This window comes from Choloepus didactylus, chromosome 15 (assembly GCF_015220235.1).
Source record: "Choloepus didactylus isolate mChoDid1 chromosome 15, mChoDid1.pri, whole genome shotgun sequence".
Classification (NCBI taxonomy): Eukaryota; Metazoa; Chordata; class Mammalia; order Pilosa; family Megalonychidae; genus Choloepus; species Choloepus didactylus.
In genome coordinates, this window is record NC_051321.1 from 65995661 (window position 1) to 66009874 (window position 14214).

A 14214-nucleotide genomic window follows, 5' to 3' on the forward strand; every position below is an offset into this window, starting at 1 on the left:
AATTTTAGGTTTATTTCTACTCATAATCAGTTGGCTCTACTAGAGCACTGTTTTAAGCCTTTAGGGCACTGTTAAGAATTTGTAAGTGTTTGAAAGTTCCAGCATTGATGAAAGAGTGGCCCTCCTCTTTCTGGGAAAGTTGACTAAGTTGGAAGCTTTGGGTGGTTTCAGGTGAAACAGTGAAGGAGGAAGGTAGCACCCAGGCGTTCAATCAGCCAGGTCAGCACTGGCCATCCACAGGTGACACTTGTTTATCCAGAGCATGTTTTCATTCTGATTTTTAATTTCTCACTAGCATGTTTACAAGAGGTGGTAGTAACAAGCAATAATCATGGGTGGATTTTTTTTAGCAGTTGTGACTCCTAGAGAATGTCTCAGGTTAATTGAGGCAAGTTGTGATAGTTTTCTCATCCTGGTAGACGGATGGATGCAAATTGGGATTTGGATTGGTAGGGTTGTGGCAAGGGGGTTAATGTCACTCCCTGTTGTTAGTGGGGTGAAGTGAAGTCAGAGATGTGGAGAAGCTTGCTTGTCAGGATGCCAGGCCTGACATATTCTGGCATACCATTTAGGAAGGGCAGAATTAGTATGCAGTAGTAAGGGGGTGAAGATTATGGTGTCAGTTCCTGCACAGACTATTCGGCAACAGTTTTCTGACCAGAAATTACTTTTCAGCCTGTCTAGCTGCCTGGATGAGTGTCATGCTGTTGGTTTCAAGAGGAACCTTATGCAAGAGCAAAGTCTCAACCAGTCAGTGTGATTTGATGTGGGTGTATCAAGCACAAACTCATTTGGGGATGTAGGGAATAGCTGAGGCTCCTCAGTCTTAAAGCTGCTGTCACACACATCACCTGAGAGAGATGCAGACAAGCCAAAAGCATTTAGCCTGACGCACAGCTGTCTGATGCAGTAGTGACAGCATTAGGAACTCTTGTACCACAGTTCATAATTCCCTTTGTGATGACATGAAAGGTTTAGTACGAGTTCCTTACTGCTACTTAGGGTAATATTCCAGTACATCTTCATAATCAAAGGCAAAGGCAGTAGTACTAGTTGTAATATTAAAGGGGTAGGACTAAGTGTCATTATTTGGTGCCCTTTGATACAGTCCCTTGAGGATTGATTCTGGTCTGGTATGGCTCTTCTGCCTTTCTTTTTTGGATCCTGGCAATTTTCTAATCTATTCTGATCACTTTTCCCCACCCGTGTTTCTGCTATGGAGTTAACCTTTCTTGTTCTGGTATTGGAATTAGATTGTTATTGACATATTGTGTCTGGGCCTTCAGTTACTGTTGACCACAGCAAGACAAGTGAGAAAACATTTTAACAAAATGGATAAATCATAAGAGAAGAAGTCAAAAGCCTGCAGTAATAGTGACATGCTTCCTTCTTAGGCCATAAGTGGAGTGAGTAAAGTAGATAATTATTTTTGAATGAAGACTCACATGAGAAACATTTACATTTTAGAAGAGAGACTATCCTATTGGACTGTCTGGAACATTTTGTCTTCAGAAGAAGATGTCATCATTTAAAGCACATTGTAATTGACTCAGAGTTTATAGTGGCTCAGAGTTAAGTTTGTTTATTTTTAACAATGAAAGAACACGCTTTATTGCCAATAAGGAGTATGCAATACAAGGCAGCTTCCCTGGGAATCTCTGTGGTGATTCAAGAACAAAGTCATGCTTTTGCATCTAACACAGAAAAATATATCACACTTATGTGGTTTATAAATAATTGCCAGTTTGGTCTAACCAGCAACCTTTGGTAATAGTGTCTCATGTTAAGTAAAGACAGGAACTCCCTTTGGATCCAAAACGCATTCTGGCCCCATTAATTTTAGCAAATATAGATCAATCCTGGCATAGCCATATTATGCTGGGATTCCTATTAAAGGCAACAGGAAGAAAACTAGTACCTGGTTAAGAGATAACATGACTAACTAATTTCTACTATGGTTGAAATCCAGAGTCTTTACCTTTAATAATTTGATAATTTTAGTGAGAAGTAATTATGAACAAAATTCAGGTCATTCTGTTAAGGACAATGAAAAGTTAAAGCCTAATTTTTGTGAACAACAAAACTATGTTTCCATATACTTTTTTTTTTATTGTGAACTTTAACATATATATGTAACAGTGATAACTTTCAAAGTACAATTTCACAAGTGGAGAACAAATTTCAAGGAATGTCATGGGTCACACAGTTCTACAACTTAAGCCATTTCCATTATTGTAAAATATAACCTGCATACAGAAAGGTGTTAACTCTCAATGTACAGCTCAACAAGCAGTCATATAGGTAATTTTAAAAATTATTATGGATTACAGTTTCACCTCTCAGTCCCTTCCCTATTATGCAATACAAGCTATATACAGAAAGGTGAAGATCTTCAAGGCACAATTCAGCAAGCAGCTATAGAGCAAATCCCCAAGGATGCTATAGGCTACAGTTCTACCATGTCATTTACCTCCTTCCAGCCATTCCAACACCCCTGCATCTGAAAAATATATATATAATTATATAAAGTTTCAGTATTCATAGACCTTTGTTAAATCTTATCTTGTTTGTTGCTACCCTGTCCTCTCACTTAATCTCTTTCTCTATCTTCAGGGGTGTCTAGGCAGTGAGCTCCCTAACTTGTTCATATTGAAAGGGGGTGTCAACAGTATGGGGAGGAGGGCTGCATCTGATAGTTGATCTTAAAGAGGCTGTTGCCCCTGGGTTTTAGCACTTGTTTGGTATAGGAACACTCTGGTGGATTTAAGTTTCTGAGACATAAAACTTAGTGAATCGTTTATAGACTCTCAGGTAGGGACCTAGGTATTCAGGGACTACTTTTGGTAAGGGCATGGCATGCTGTGGCCATTTAGGATGTGTAGCTGGAGGTTGCATAAGAGAAACCTCCAGGATAGCGTCTTGACTCTATTTGAGATCTCTCAGCCACTGTGACCTCAGCTTGTTACCTTTCTTTTCCCCCCCTTTTGGTCAGGTAGGCATTTTCAATCCATTACTGCCAGGACCAGGCTCATTCCTGGGTGTCATGTCTGTGATCACCAGGGAGATTCATTCCCCTGGGAGTCATGTCCCTCATGGGGGAGAGGTTAATGAATTTATTTGCTGAGTTGGGCTTAGAGAGAGAAAGGCCATATCTGAGCAACAAAAGTGGTTCCCTGGAGGTTCCTATTAGGCATAATTATAGGAGGGCTCAGCCTCCCATTTACAGCCCTGAGTTTCACAAGAGCAAGCTTCAAGTTGAGGGCTTGATTTATTAAGTAGTAGGTTCCTAACTTCACTTAACATGTGTTCTATCCCAGGATAAATAGTCAGTTTCTTAAATTATCTTCACTTAGTTGTACCATCATCATCACTCTCAACTTTAAACAATTATCATAACATAATACTTTCCAGAGCTCTTATCAGCTGCTAATTATTCATCCCTAGTATTAGTGTAGAGTTGGTAAGATATTCCTATTAAATATAGTCTTTAATACATAATGGGTAGTTTTTCCATACCACTCTGCTGTTAACCGTCTGCAACAGTGTAATACCTTATAAGTATATCACGTTAACAATTATTTAGGTTTGTGTCCTCCCACTTTGTTTTTATTTTTTAGAATGTTTTTAGCAATTCTAGGCATCTTTCCCTTTAAAGAAATGGAATAACTAGCTTTTCCAAGTCTTCAAAGTAGGTTGTTGGAATTTTGGTTGGAATTGCATTGAATTTGTAGATGAGTAGATGAGTTTGAGTTTATGTGAATTAATCTTTTATCCCACCACTTTGCTGAATTTGTTTATTAACTAAAGTAGCTGTTGTCAGTTTCTTGAGGTTTTTCAAATATAATACCATATCATCTGCACATAATGACAATTTTACTTCCTTTCTGTGCTGTTTGGATGTATTATGGCCTCCAAAATGCCATGTTCTTTTATGAAATCTTGTGGGAGAAGATGTATTAGTGTTGATTAGGTTGGAATCCTTTGATTGAGTGTTTCCATGGAGATGTGACTTACCCAGCTGTGAGTGAAATGTTTGATTGAATTATTTTCATGGAGATATGGACCCTGCCCATCCAGGGTGGGTCTTGATTTAATTACTGGGGTCTTATAAAAAGAGCCCACAACAGAAGCAGCTCAGAGCAGCTGTGAGTGACATTTTGGAGAGCAACTGAGAGAGAAATTTTGGAGATGGCCACTGAAAGCAGACTTTTGCTGAAACTTTGGGATACTAGCCCAGTGTTTGCTCTGGAGAAGCTAAGAGAGGACAGAATGCCCCAAGAGCAACATTCTGAAGAATGCACAGGAGCTGAGAGAGGAGCTGGAATAGAACCCAGGATCAGCAGATGCCTTTCCAGCTAACAGAGGTTTTCCGGATGCCATTGGCCTTTCTTTGGTGAAGCATTAACAAACTGGAACAGATTCTGGTATCAGAGGAGTAGAATGCTGCTGAGTTTGCAAATACCAAACTTGTTGGAACGGCTTTTTAAATGGACAAGGGGAAGGTTCTGGAAGAATTGTGAGGAGCTTGATAGAAAAGGCCTAAATTGCTTTGAAGAGACTATTTGTGGAAATATGAACTCTAAAGATACTTCTGGGAGGCGGGGCAAGATGGCGGCATAGAAAGGCGTGGAAGCTAAGTAGTCCCCCTGGAACAACTACAAAAAACCAGAAACAACTAGTAAATAATCCAGAATAACTGCAGGGGGACAAACAAGACCGTCCACCCATCATACACCAACCTGAATTGGGAGGAATGCCCGAGAACACAGCATAAAATCTGTAAGTAAAACCTGCGGATCCAAGTCGTGAGACCCCTCCCCCATAGCCCGAGCAAGCTCTCGCTCAGCAAGCAAGTATAGCTCAGCTGAGCTCCAACTGGGGTTTTAAGTAGCGAGTGTGAACTGCTCACTACAGGTACGAATCCCCAAAAAACAGACAGAGGCTTTGGGTGACGACTGACCTGGGAGAGCCAGAGGGTTGCCTTGGACTGGGTCTGAAGGGGACTATCTGTTTCTTTTTCGGCTCAGTGGAGAAAGCCCCAGTCATATTCAGTTTCCAGGGCTGTGATTCTAGGAAGGGTGGAGACAGCACAAGCAGAGAGAGAGAGAGAGACCATTGAAATGCTAATGACCTCCACCTGGGGGCTCTATCTTCTCTAGAAGGAAAGGGGTGGGGCCCTTTCCATTCAGAACCAGACCCCAGAGCCTGGGGGAACACGGCCATACCTCCTCACACCAGTCAAGAATTATAGGCTAACAGGCGTCACCTGCTGGGCAGAAAAGCACAGTGACCCAAGGCATCAAAGGGTGGAGCAATTTTCTAAGACACACCGGCAGGGAAACCAGATACTGAATATTTCTTCCCTCTGGGACCTGCGCCTGTTCTGGTCTGGGAAAACCTGATTTGGATAACCAAGGAAGGAAACCATGCCTAGACAACAGAAAATTACAACCTACACTAAGAAAAACAAAGTTATGGCCCAGTCAAAGGAACAAACATACACTTCAACTGAGATACAGGAATTTAAACAACTAATGCTAAATCAAATCAAAAAGTTTAGAGAAGATATTGCAAAAGAGATAGAGGCTGTAAAGGAAGCACTGGGCATGTATACGGCAGAAATCAAAAGTTCAAAAAAACAACTAGTAGAATCTATGGAAATGAAAGGCACAACACAAGAGATGAAAGACACAATGGAAACATACAACAGCAGATCTCAAGAGGCAGAAGAAGACACTCAGGAACTGGAGAACGAAACACCTGAAAGCCTACACACAAAGGAGCAGATGGAGAAAAGAATGAAAAAATATGAGCAACGTCTCCGGAAACTCAAGGATGAAACAAAGTACGATAATGTGCGTATCATTGGTGTCCCAGAAGGAGAAGAGAAGGGAAAGGGGGCAGAAGCAATAATAGAGGAAATAATTAATGACAATTTCCCATCTCTTATGAAAGACATAAAATTACAGATCCAAAAAGCGCAGCGTACTCCAAACAGAAGAGATATGAATAGACCTACGCCAAGACACTTAATAATCAGATTATCAAATGTCAAAGACAAAGAGAGAATCATGAAAGCAGCAAGAGAAAAGCAATCCATTACATACAAAGGAAGCTTCATAAGACTATGTGCGGATCTCTCAGCAGAAACCATGGAGGCAAGAAGGAAATGGTGTGATATATTTAAGATACTGAAAGAGAAAAACCACCAACCAAGAATCCTGTATCCAGCAAAGCTGTCCTTCGAATATGAGGGAGAGCTCAAAATATTTTCTGGCAAACAGACAATGAGAGACTTTGTGAACAAGACACCTGTCCTACAGGAAATACTAAAGAGAGCACTACAGGGTGATAGAAGACAGGAGTGCGTGGTTTGGAACACAATTTGGGGAGATGGTAGCACAACAATGTAAGTACACTGAACAAAGGTAACTATGAATATGGTTGAGAGAGTAAGCTGGGGAGCATGTGAGACACCACAAGAAAGGAGGAAAAATAAAGACTGGGACTGTGTAACTTGGTGAAATCTAGAGTATTCAACAATTGTGATAAAATGTACAAATATGTTCTTTTATAAGGGAGAACAAGCAAATGTCTACCTTGCAAGGTGTTAAAAATGGGGAGGCACTGGGGGAGGGATGCAATCAGCATAAACTAGAGACTGTAACTAATAGAATCATTGTATTATGCTTCCTTTAATGTAACAAAGGTGATATACCAAGGTGAATGCAGATAAGAGGGGGAGATAGGGGAGGCATGTTAGACACTTGACATTGGTGGTATTGTCTGATTCTTTATTCTACTTTGATTTAAGGTTATTTTTCTTTTTGTTGCTTCCTAGCTGTCTTTTTTTTTCCTCTTTCTTTTGCCTCTCTACCTTCTTTGACTCTCCCTCCTGCCTTGTGGAAGAAATGTAGATGCTCTTACATAGATAATGGTGAAGGTGGTGAACACATAAATGTATGACCATGCAGAAAACCATCAATTATTTACTTGGGATGGAATGTATGGTGAGTGAACAAAACCATATTAAAAAAAAATGGGTTGATGACAAAACCTCGAGGGCAATATACTGAGTGAAATAAGCCAGACACATTAGGACAATTATTGCAGGGTCTCACTGACAGGAACTAATTATAATATGTAAACTCATAGACATGAAATATAAGGTACCAAGATATAGGACGAGGCTTAAGAATGGAGAGTGGTTGCTTAGTATGAGCAGAATGTTCAATTAGGATGAACTTAAATGTTTGGAAATGAACAGGGGTATTGGTAGCAAGATGTGAGAATAACTAACAGCGCTGAATGGTGTGTGAATGAGGTGGAAAGGGGAAGCTCAGAGTCATATATGTCAACAGAAGGAAAGTTGGAGGTCAAAAGATGGGAATGTATAAAACTGAATCCTATGGTGGGCAATGTCCATGATCAACTGTACAAATACTAGAAATCACTTCCATGAACCAGAACAAATGTATGACAATACAATTAGAAGTTAATAATAGAGGGGCATATAGGGAAGAACTATATACCTATTACAAACTATATACTACAGTTAGTAGTATTTCAACATTTTTTCATAAACAGTAACAAATGTACTATATCAACACTACAAGTCAACAATTGAGGGGGGTTGGTTAGGGATGGGGCGGATTAGAGTTTCCTTTTTTTTTTTTTTTTTCATCTTTCACTTTATTTCTTGTCTGGAGTAATGAAAAGTTTCTAAAAATTGAACAAAAATTAAGTGTGATGGATGCACAGCTGTATGAGGGTACCCAGGGGCAAGTGATTGTACACTTTGGATCTTTGAATAATTGTATGGTATCTGAACAATCTCAATAAAAATGAAAAAAAAAAAAAGAATTAACGACACATGTAAGCATAAAAAAAAAAAAAAAAAAAGATACTTCTGATGAGGCCTTGAGCAGAATTGATGAATATGTCATTGCTAACTGGAACAAAGGTGATCTTTGTTTTAAAGTGGCGGAAAATTTGGCAAAATATTGTCCTGGTGTCAGATGGAAGGCAGAATTTGAAAGTGACAAGCTGGGATACTTAGCTGAGGAGATCGCCAGACTACGTGTGGAGGATGTAGCCTGGCTTCTCCTTACAGCTTATAGTAAATTGCATGAGGACAGAGATAAAACTGATAATTGAACTCATTGGTACAAAGAAGCCAGAAACTGATAATTTGGAAAATTTCAGGCTTCTAAAAAGTGAGACCCCAGAAGCTACAGCCCCACGTGAGGATTTAACCAAACATGGAACGCAGCCACCATTTCAGTACAAGCCAGAATTGAACATGAAGTTATCCAGAAAGGATTTGTGGAAAGTCCTATTGTCTGATGGTTTTGACCCCTGTAAACTGCATGCCAAGCCTACAGAATTTTTGCGAGATCTGTATACACAGAACCACTGTCAGTCTGGACTGGAGGGGACAGAGAAGGGACAACTTGAAGGAAAAATTTCTTCAAAGACAGAGCCATGGAAATTGAGGCCTGGAGTCAAGAAATCTCGGGCAAGCAGAGCAGAGCAACCCATGCATGTGGAAAGGGTGACTTTGCCCCAGAGACAGAGGGTGGGCCTTCCGCCTCGATGTTCTGGAATAGTGCTGCCACCCCAGGCCTCAGAGGGTGGAGCACATTCCCTGGGGATTGGGGAGAGCCTGGCCATCACCCCATGTTCTGAAGGGGTTGAGCGTGTACCCTGGAGATGGAAGAGAATCCAAGTGCTGCCCCAATGTTTGAGAGGGTGGGGCTGAGAAGGTAGTCTCCCTATTGTGTGGGTATGTTGGAGCGTTCACCCCAGCATTTGGAGAGAAAAGGGCCGCCGCAATGGCCTTTAGAAAGGATTTGACTTCTGTTCTCTCAAGCCCCAAGGATAAAACGTCATTCTGTAAATGACTCTCAGACTTTGAAATTTAATGACGTATGCCCTGCGGGTTTTAGGAACTGTTTTGGTTCTGTGAACCCTGTTTGCCATTCAATTTCTCTCTTTGGCAGTGGGAACATTTGTCATATGACTGTCCCTCCTTTGTGTATTGGCAGCAGATAACTTGTTCTAAGTTTCACAGGTCCACAGGTAGAGGGGAATTTTGCATTAAGACCACTTTTGTAACTGATTTTGATAGGATCTTGTACTTACCTATTGTTACTGAAATGATTTAAACTTTTTTGATATTGTGTGAGGATAACTGTATTGTATATGGAAAGATCATGTCATTTCGGGGCCCAGAGGGTGGAATGTGCTGGTTTGTATGTATTATGTCCCCCAAAATGCCATGTTCTTGGGTATAGTCTTGTGGGGGCAGATGTATTAGTGTTAATTAGGTTGGAATCCTTTAATTGAGTATTCCATGGAGATGTGACTCAATCAACTGTGGGCGAGACCTTTGATTGGATAATTTCCATGGAGGTGTTACCCACCCATTCAGAGTGGGTCTTAATTGAATCACTGGAGTGCTGTAAAAGAGGTCACAGACAGAAGGAGGTGCTACAGCCAAGAGAGACACTTTGAAGAGTGTGCAGGAGCTGAAAGTGGAGCTGGAACACAACCTGAAATCAGTAAATGCCAGTCATGTACCTTCCCAGCTAACAGAGGTTTTCCGGATGCCATTGGCCTTCCTTCGGTGAGGGTATACTTGTGTTGATGGACATTTTCATGGCCTTCAGATTGTAACTTTGTAACCAAATGTGCTGGTTTGTATGTATTATGTGCCCCAAAACTCCATTATCTTTGATGCAGTCTTGTGTGGGTAGGAAACATATTGGTGTTGATTGGGTTGGAGACTTTTGATTGGATGTTTCTGTGGAGATGTGATCACTCAACTGTGGGTGAGATCTTTCATTGGGTAATTCCCATGGAGATGTGGCCCTGCCCATTCAGTGTGGGCCTTGATTAGTTTACTAGAGCACTATATAACTCAGAGAGAAGAAGCTGGCTTGCTACAGCCAAGAGGGACACTTTGAAGAATGCACAGGAGCTGAGAGAGGAGCTGCAGATGAGAGACAGTTTGAAGACGGCTGTTGAAAGCAGACTCTTGCTCCTGAGAAGCTAAGAGAGGACAAACACCCCAAGAGCAACTAAGAGTGACGTTTTTGAGGAACTGCAGCCTAGAGAGGAATGTCCTGGGAGAAAGCCATTTTGAAACCAGAACTTTGGAACAGACACCAGCCACATGCCTTCCCAGCTAACAGAGGTTTTCCGGTTATCCTATTAGAGTCATCACCCACAGTTGGGTGGGTCACATCTCCATGGAAACACTCAAAGAATTACAATCTAATTAACACTGATATGGCTGCCCACACAAGATTACATCAAAGATAGTGGCGTTTTGGGGGACATAATACATTCAAACCGGCACAATACCCTTACTAAAACTCTTAAATTCTGTACCCTTCTCCATATCTCTCTCTCTTTTTTTTCTCAGCTGATAGAGCTTCCTTTAGTATTTCTTGTAGGGTAGGTCTCTTGTTAACGGATTCTCTCAGCATTTTTTTTTTTTTGAAAATTTTAAGCTCTCCCTCATTTCTGAAAGAGAGCTTTGCTGTATAAAGAATTCTTGGCTGCCAATTTTTCTCTTTCAGAATTTGAAATATGTCATACCACTGCCTTCTCACCTCCATGGTGCCTGCTGAGGAGTCAGTACTTAGTCTTATGTTGTTACCTTTGTATGTGGTGAATTGCTTCTCTCTTGCTGCTTTCAGAACTTTCTCCTTTTCAATAATTGGCAGTCTGATCACAGTATGTCTTGGAGTGCATTTATTTGGATTTATTCTATTTAGAGTTTGCTGGACATCTTTGATTTGCATATTTATGTCATTTAGAAGGGTTGGGATGTTTTCCCCAACAATTTCTTTGAATACTCCTCCTAGCCCTTTTCTCTTCCCCTTCTGGAACACCAATGATTCTTATATTTGTACACTTCATGCGGTCCATAATTTCCCCTAGATACATTTCAAATTTTTCAATTTTTTTTCACCATTTGTTCTTTTGTACTTTCACTCTCCATCATCTATCCTCGAGTACGCTAATTCTTTCCTCTTCCTCTTCAAATCTGGTGTTATGTGTCTCAAGAATATTTTAAATTTGATCAACAATTTTTTTTTATTTTCATAAGATCCATTAATTTTTTTAATTTACTCTTGCAAATTCTTCTTTATGCTTTAGGGTCTTTTTCATGTCTTTTATATCCTGAGCCATGATATTGATGTTTGTGTGTACTTCTTTGAGTAATTGCTTCTGGTTCTGTGTCTCCTCTGGCTTTTTAATTTGAATGTTTGGGTTATCCATATCTTCTGGGGTGATCTTTGCCTCCTGTTTATAACTTTCTGTTGTTTTTGGCCTCTTGGCATTTGTTTATCTTGATAGGGTTCTTTTAGGATATGCAGTCTTATTTGAACATTTATCTGTAATTTGAGAAACTACATCTTGGTGGGCTGCACTTTCCCTGACCTACCAGCAGATGGCGCTCCTGAGCCACCCCTTACCCTCAAGTCAGTTCTCTCCAGCTTTGTCTGTGCACTGAGTGGGGGTCCAAACCATGTGGAGGTCCAATCATTGTACCAGTTTTCCGTGTGCACTGGGGTCTGCCAGTCCTGTGGATGGGGGTATGCCCTGTGCAGTTTGGCAGGGAGTCTGGCCAGGACACAGTGGTCCTGGCCATTCCTGGGGCTGTGGGTGGAGTACTCTGGGGCTGCAGAGCTGTGCATCTCACCTTCCAGCTCACATGTCCCACAATCCCTCTCTGCCATGCATCCAGGAGTCCCTGGGTTGGGGGAGGGCTAGTGACACTTCCGTGTGGCACCCCAGCCTCCAGGCTGTGCATACTGTGAGCTTCCATGGAGGAAGAATGGGTGCCATCACAAGCCCGCTGAATTCCAAATTCCCTCAAGGAAGCTTTTGGCGTGGAGCTGTGAAGGGTCGTCTCCCAGCCAGCTGCAAAGCTGGCTGCACGGGGTGTGGAAGGCAACCCCCTTCTGTGATAGTCTGCCTTCTCCAATGGCCAGTCCCTGGCACGGGGGCTCTTGGCCACGGGTCTGTGAAGGACTATCACCCAGGCCAGGTACTGAGGAGGGTGCCCTGGGTGTGGAAAGCTACTCCCCTCCGCGCCATCAGCTGGCTCCAGCCACCCATTCTCTGATGGTGTTCGGCCGACCACTCACCCATCTTAAATGCAGACTCTTGGTTTCACCAAGTGCACACTCATTATGGGTGTAGAAGTCCCTGCCCAGCTGGTGGGACCCCAGAACTGCTGTTCTGGATCACTTTCTGTCCATTATCTAGTGTTTTTCACAGAGGAGAATTTTGCTCTCTCTCTCCTAATACACCATTTTGGATTCCCCCTCCATATACTTCTGTAGTTAAGTTAAAAAATTTTCAGGACTATTTCCATTGTGTTAATGTTTTTACAATTATTTTTTAAAAATTGATTAATGAGTTTTGGAAAATCCTTTTGGATAAAGTCTTGATACAGAGAAACTTTATTTGGGGGTGGGTAAAATTCATGGATTTAAAGATAAGTTTTACTGATTTATAATTTACATACCATAAGTTTACCATTTTAAGTGTATATATAATTCCTTGATTTTTAGAATATTTGCAGGATTGTACACCCATGGCTATAATTTAATTTTAGAACATTTTCATCACCCAGAAAAGAAACCCCCATTCATTAGTAGTCACTTCCCACTCCCTGAGCCCTAGGCAACCACTAAACTTTCTGTCACTATGTGTGGTGTTTTTATGATTGGTTTTTTTCACTTACATTTTGGAAACATTTAAAATTGAGTAAAGTGGCAAGGTGTTAATAATAGGGTTGTGTATGGGAATTCTGTATTTTATGCATCTTTCTGTATTTACATCTTCTCTAGTAAAATTTTATTTTAAAAATGAGTAAAGTAGCATGATTAATATGACACCAGAATGTTAGTCATGGAAAATGGGTTAATTCTAAATAAGTGTGCTCTGTTGTCTGTATTGAATTTATAGGTCAGCAGAATTTCCCCAGTGCTTTTTCCCAGTCTTTTACTTGTCACTCATTTTTCTACTAGTAATGAAAAGAAACTGCTGCCACCACTAGTTACAGAGTAACAGAAACCCAGAAATACCAGGTTAGCTGTCTGCCATTGGAGAAATACATAACATAATCATACATTCAGGAGTGGGCAAATTGAGTGGCTAAAATCAGCGACTTTGAAGTTCCTTCATTCTGCAAAACAAAGTTTTGTTGATGGGATGCTTTCTTCAGGATTAATTTCTTCAATGAGTGTTGTATATGTTGGGTGAAAATGTGGTTGGTTCTTTTATGAGTTCTCACTTGGCTGTTTTGTGTTTCATGGGCAAAGACTGCACCCTCAATTTTGGCCTGCCTTCTCAGAAATAAACAGTATGTACATGGATCAGTAAAGTTCATGTCTACAGAACAATTTGGTGGTGGTATTTTGACCTGTACAGGTTTTAGTACAATTTCAGTTTCATTGAAAACATTTTCATCTAGAAAATTATTGACTCATAATAGCATGTCACCTCAGCAGACATCTAATTCAACCTTCCCTACAACACAGTAATTTCTCTGGCATTACCCCAGAATAGAGTCGTCCTAACCCCTGCTTTAATACATCTGGTAACAAGGAGCTCACAATTTTGTGAGGCAACCCCTTTGCATTGTCTAATTGTCAGGAAATTCTTATATGAATACTACTGAAATCTGCTTCCCTTACCTCCCACTGGCTTTAATTCTGCTCTGTAGAACAAAATAAAATATGTTCTCTAGTGTCATCTTCTTCAAACTAAAGGTCATCCCCAGCTCCTTGAATAATTTGCATAAAACACAATGTTCTGGTCTTTGCTGTATGGAGTGTCTTTCTTGATATAATTTAGCTGCCCACTATTTGATGTTCAGAGTTGTTGTAAAGTAAATAAACTAGAACACAGTTGTCTAAAAGTGGTCTGGTCGAGATTAGGGACTACCTCTTCTAAATCCTCTAGTGCCTTGCTCATTCCTCTGCAGTAAAGCAGGAATATGGATTGCATTATTGGATTTTATTTTTTAGAGACTCATTGAACCTTTAACCTGTAAAGCACTTATGATCTACTAAAACATTCAAGTTCTTGCAATACTCGGTAGGTTAACCACTGCCTTGAGTGTTCTGATTTCAAGTTTCTTTTGCTTTCTGGACATTTCTCTGTCTGAGATAGGAAACACATGACAAA

The 14214-nt window shown here is 40.7% G+C and overlaps 1 protein-coding gene across 1 annotated transcript in view; it reads left to right on the forward strand.

The window, feature by feature from the left end:
* SUPV3L1 (Suv3 like RNA helicase) overlaps nt 1-14214 on the forward strand; it is a 49464-nt gene that overhangs the window by 6219 nt on the left and 29031 nt on the right. The window lies entirely within an intron of this gene.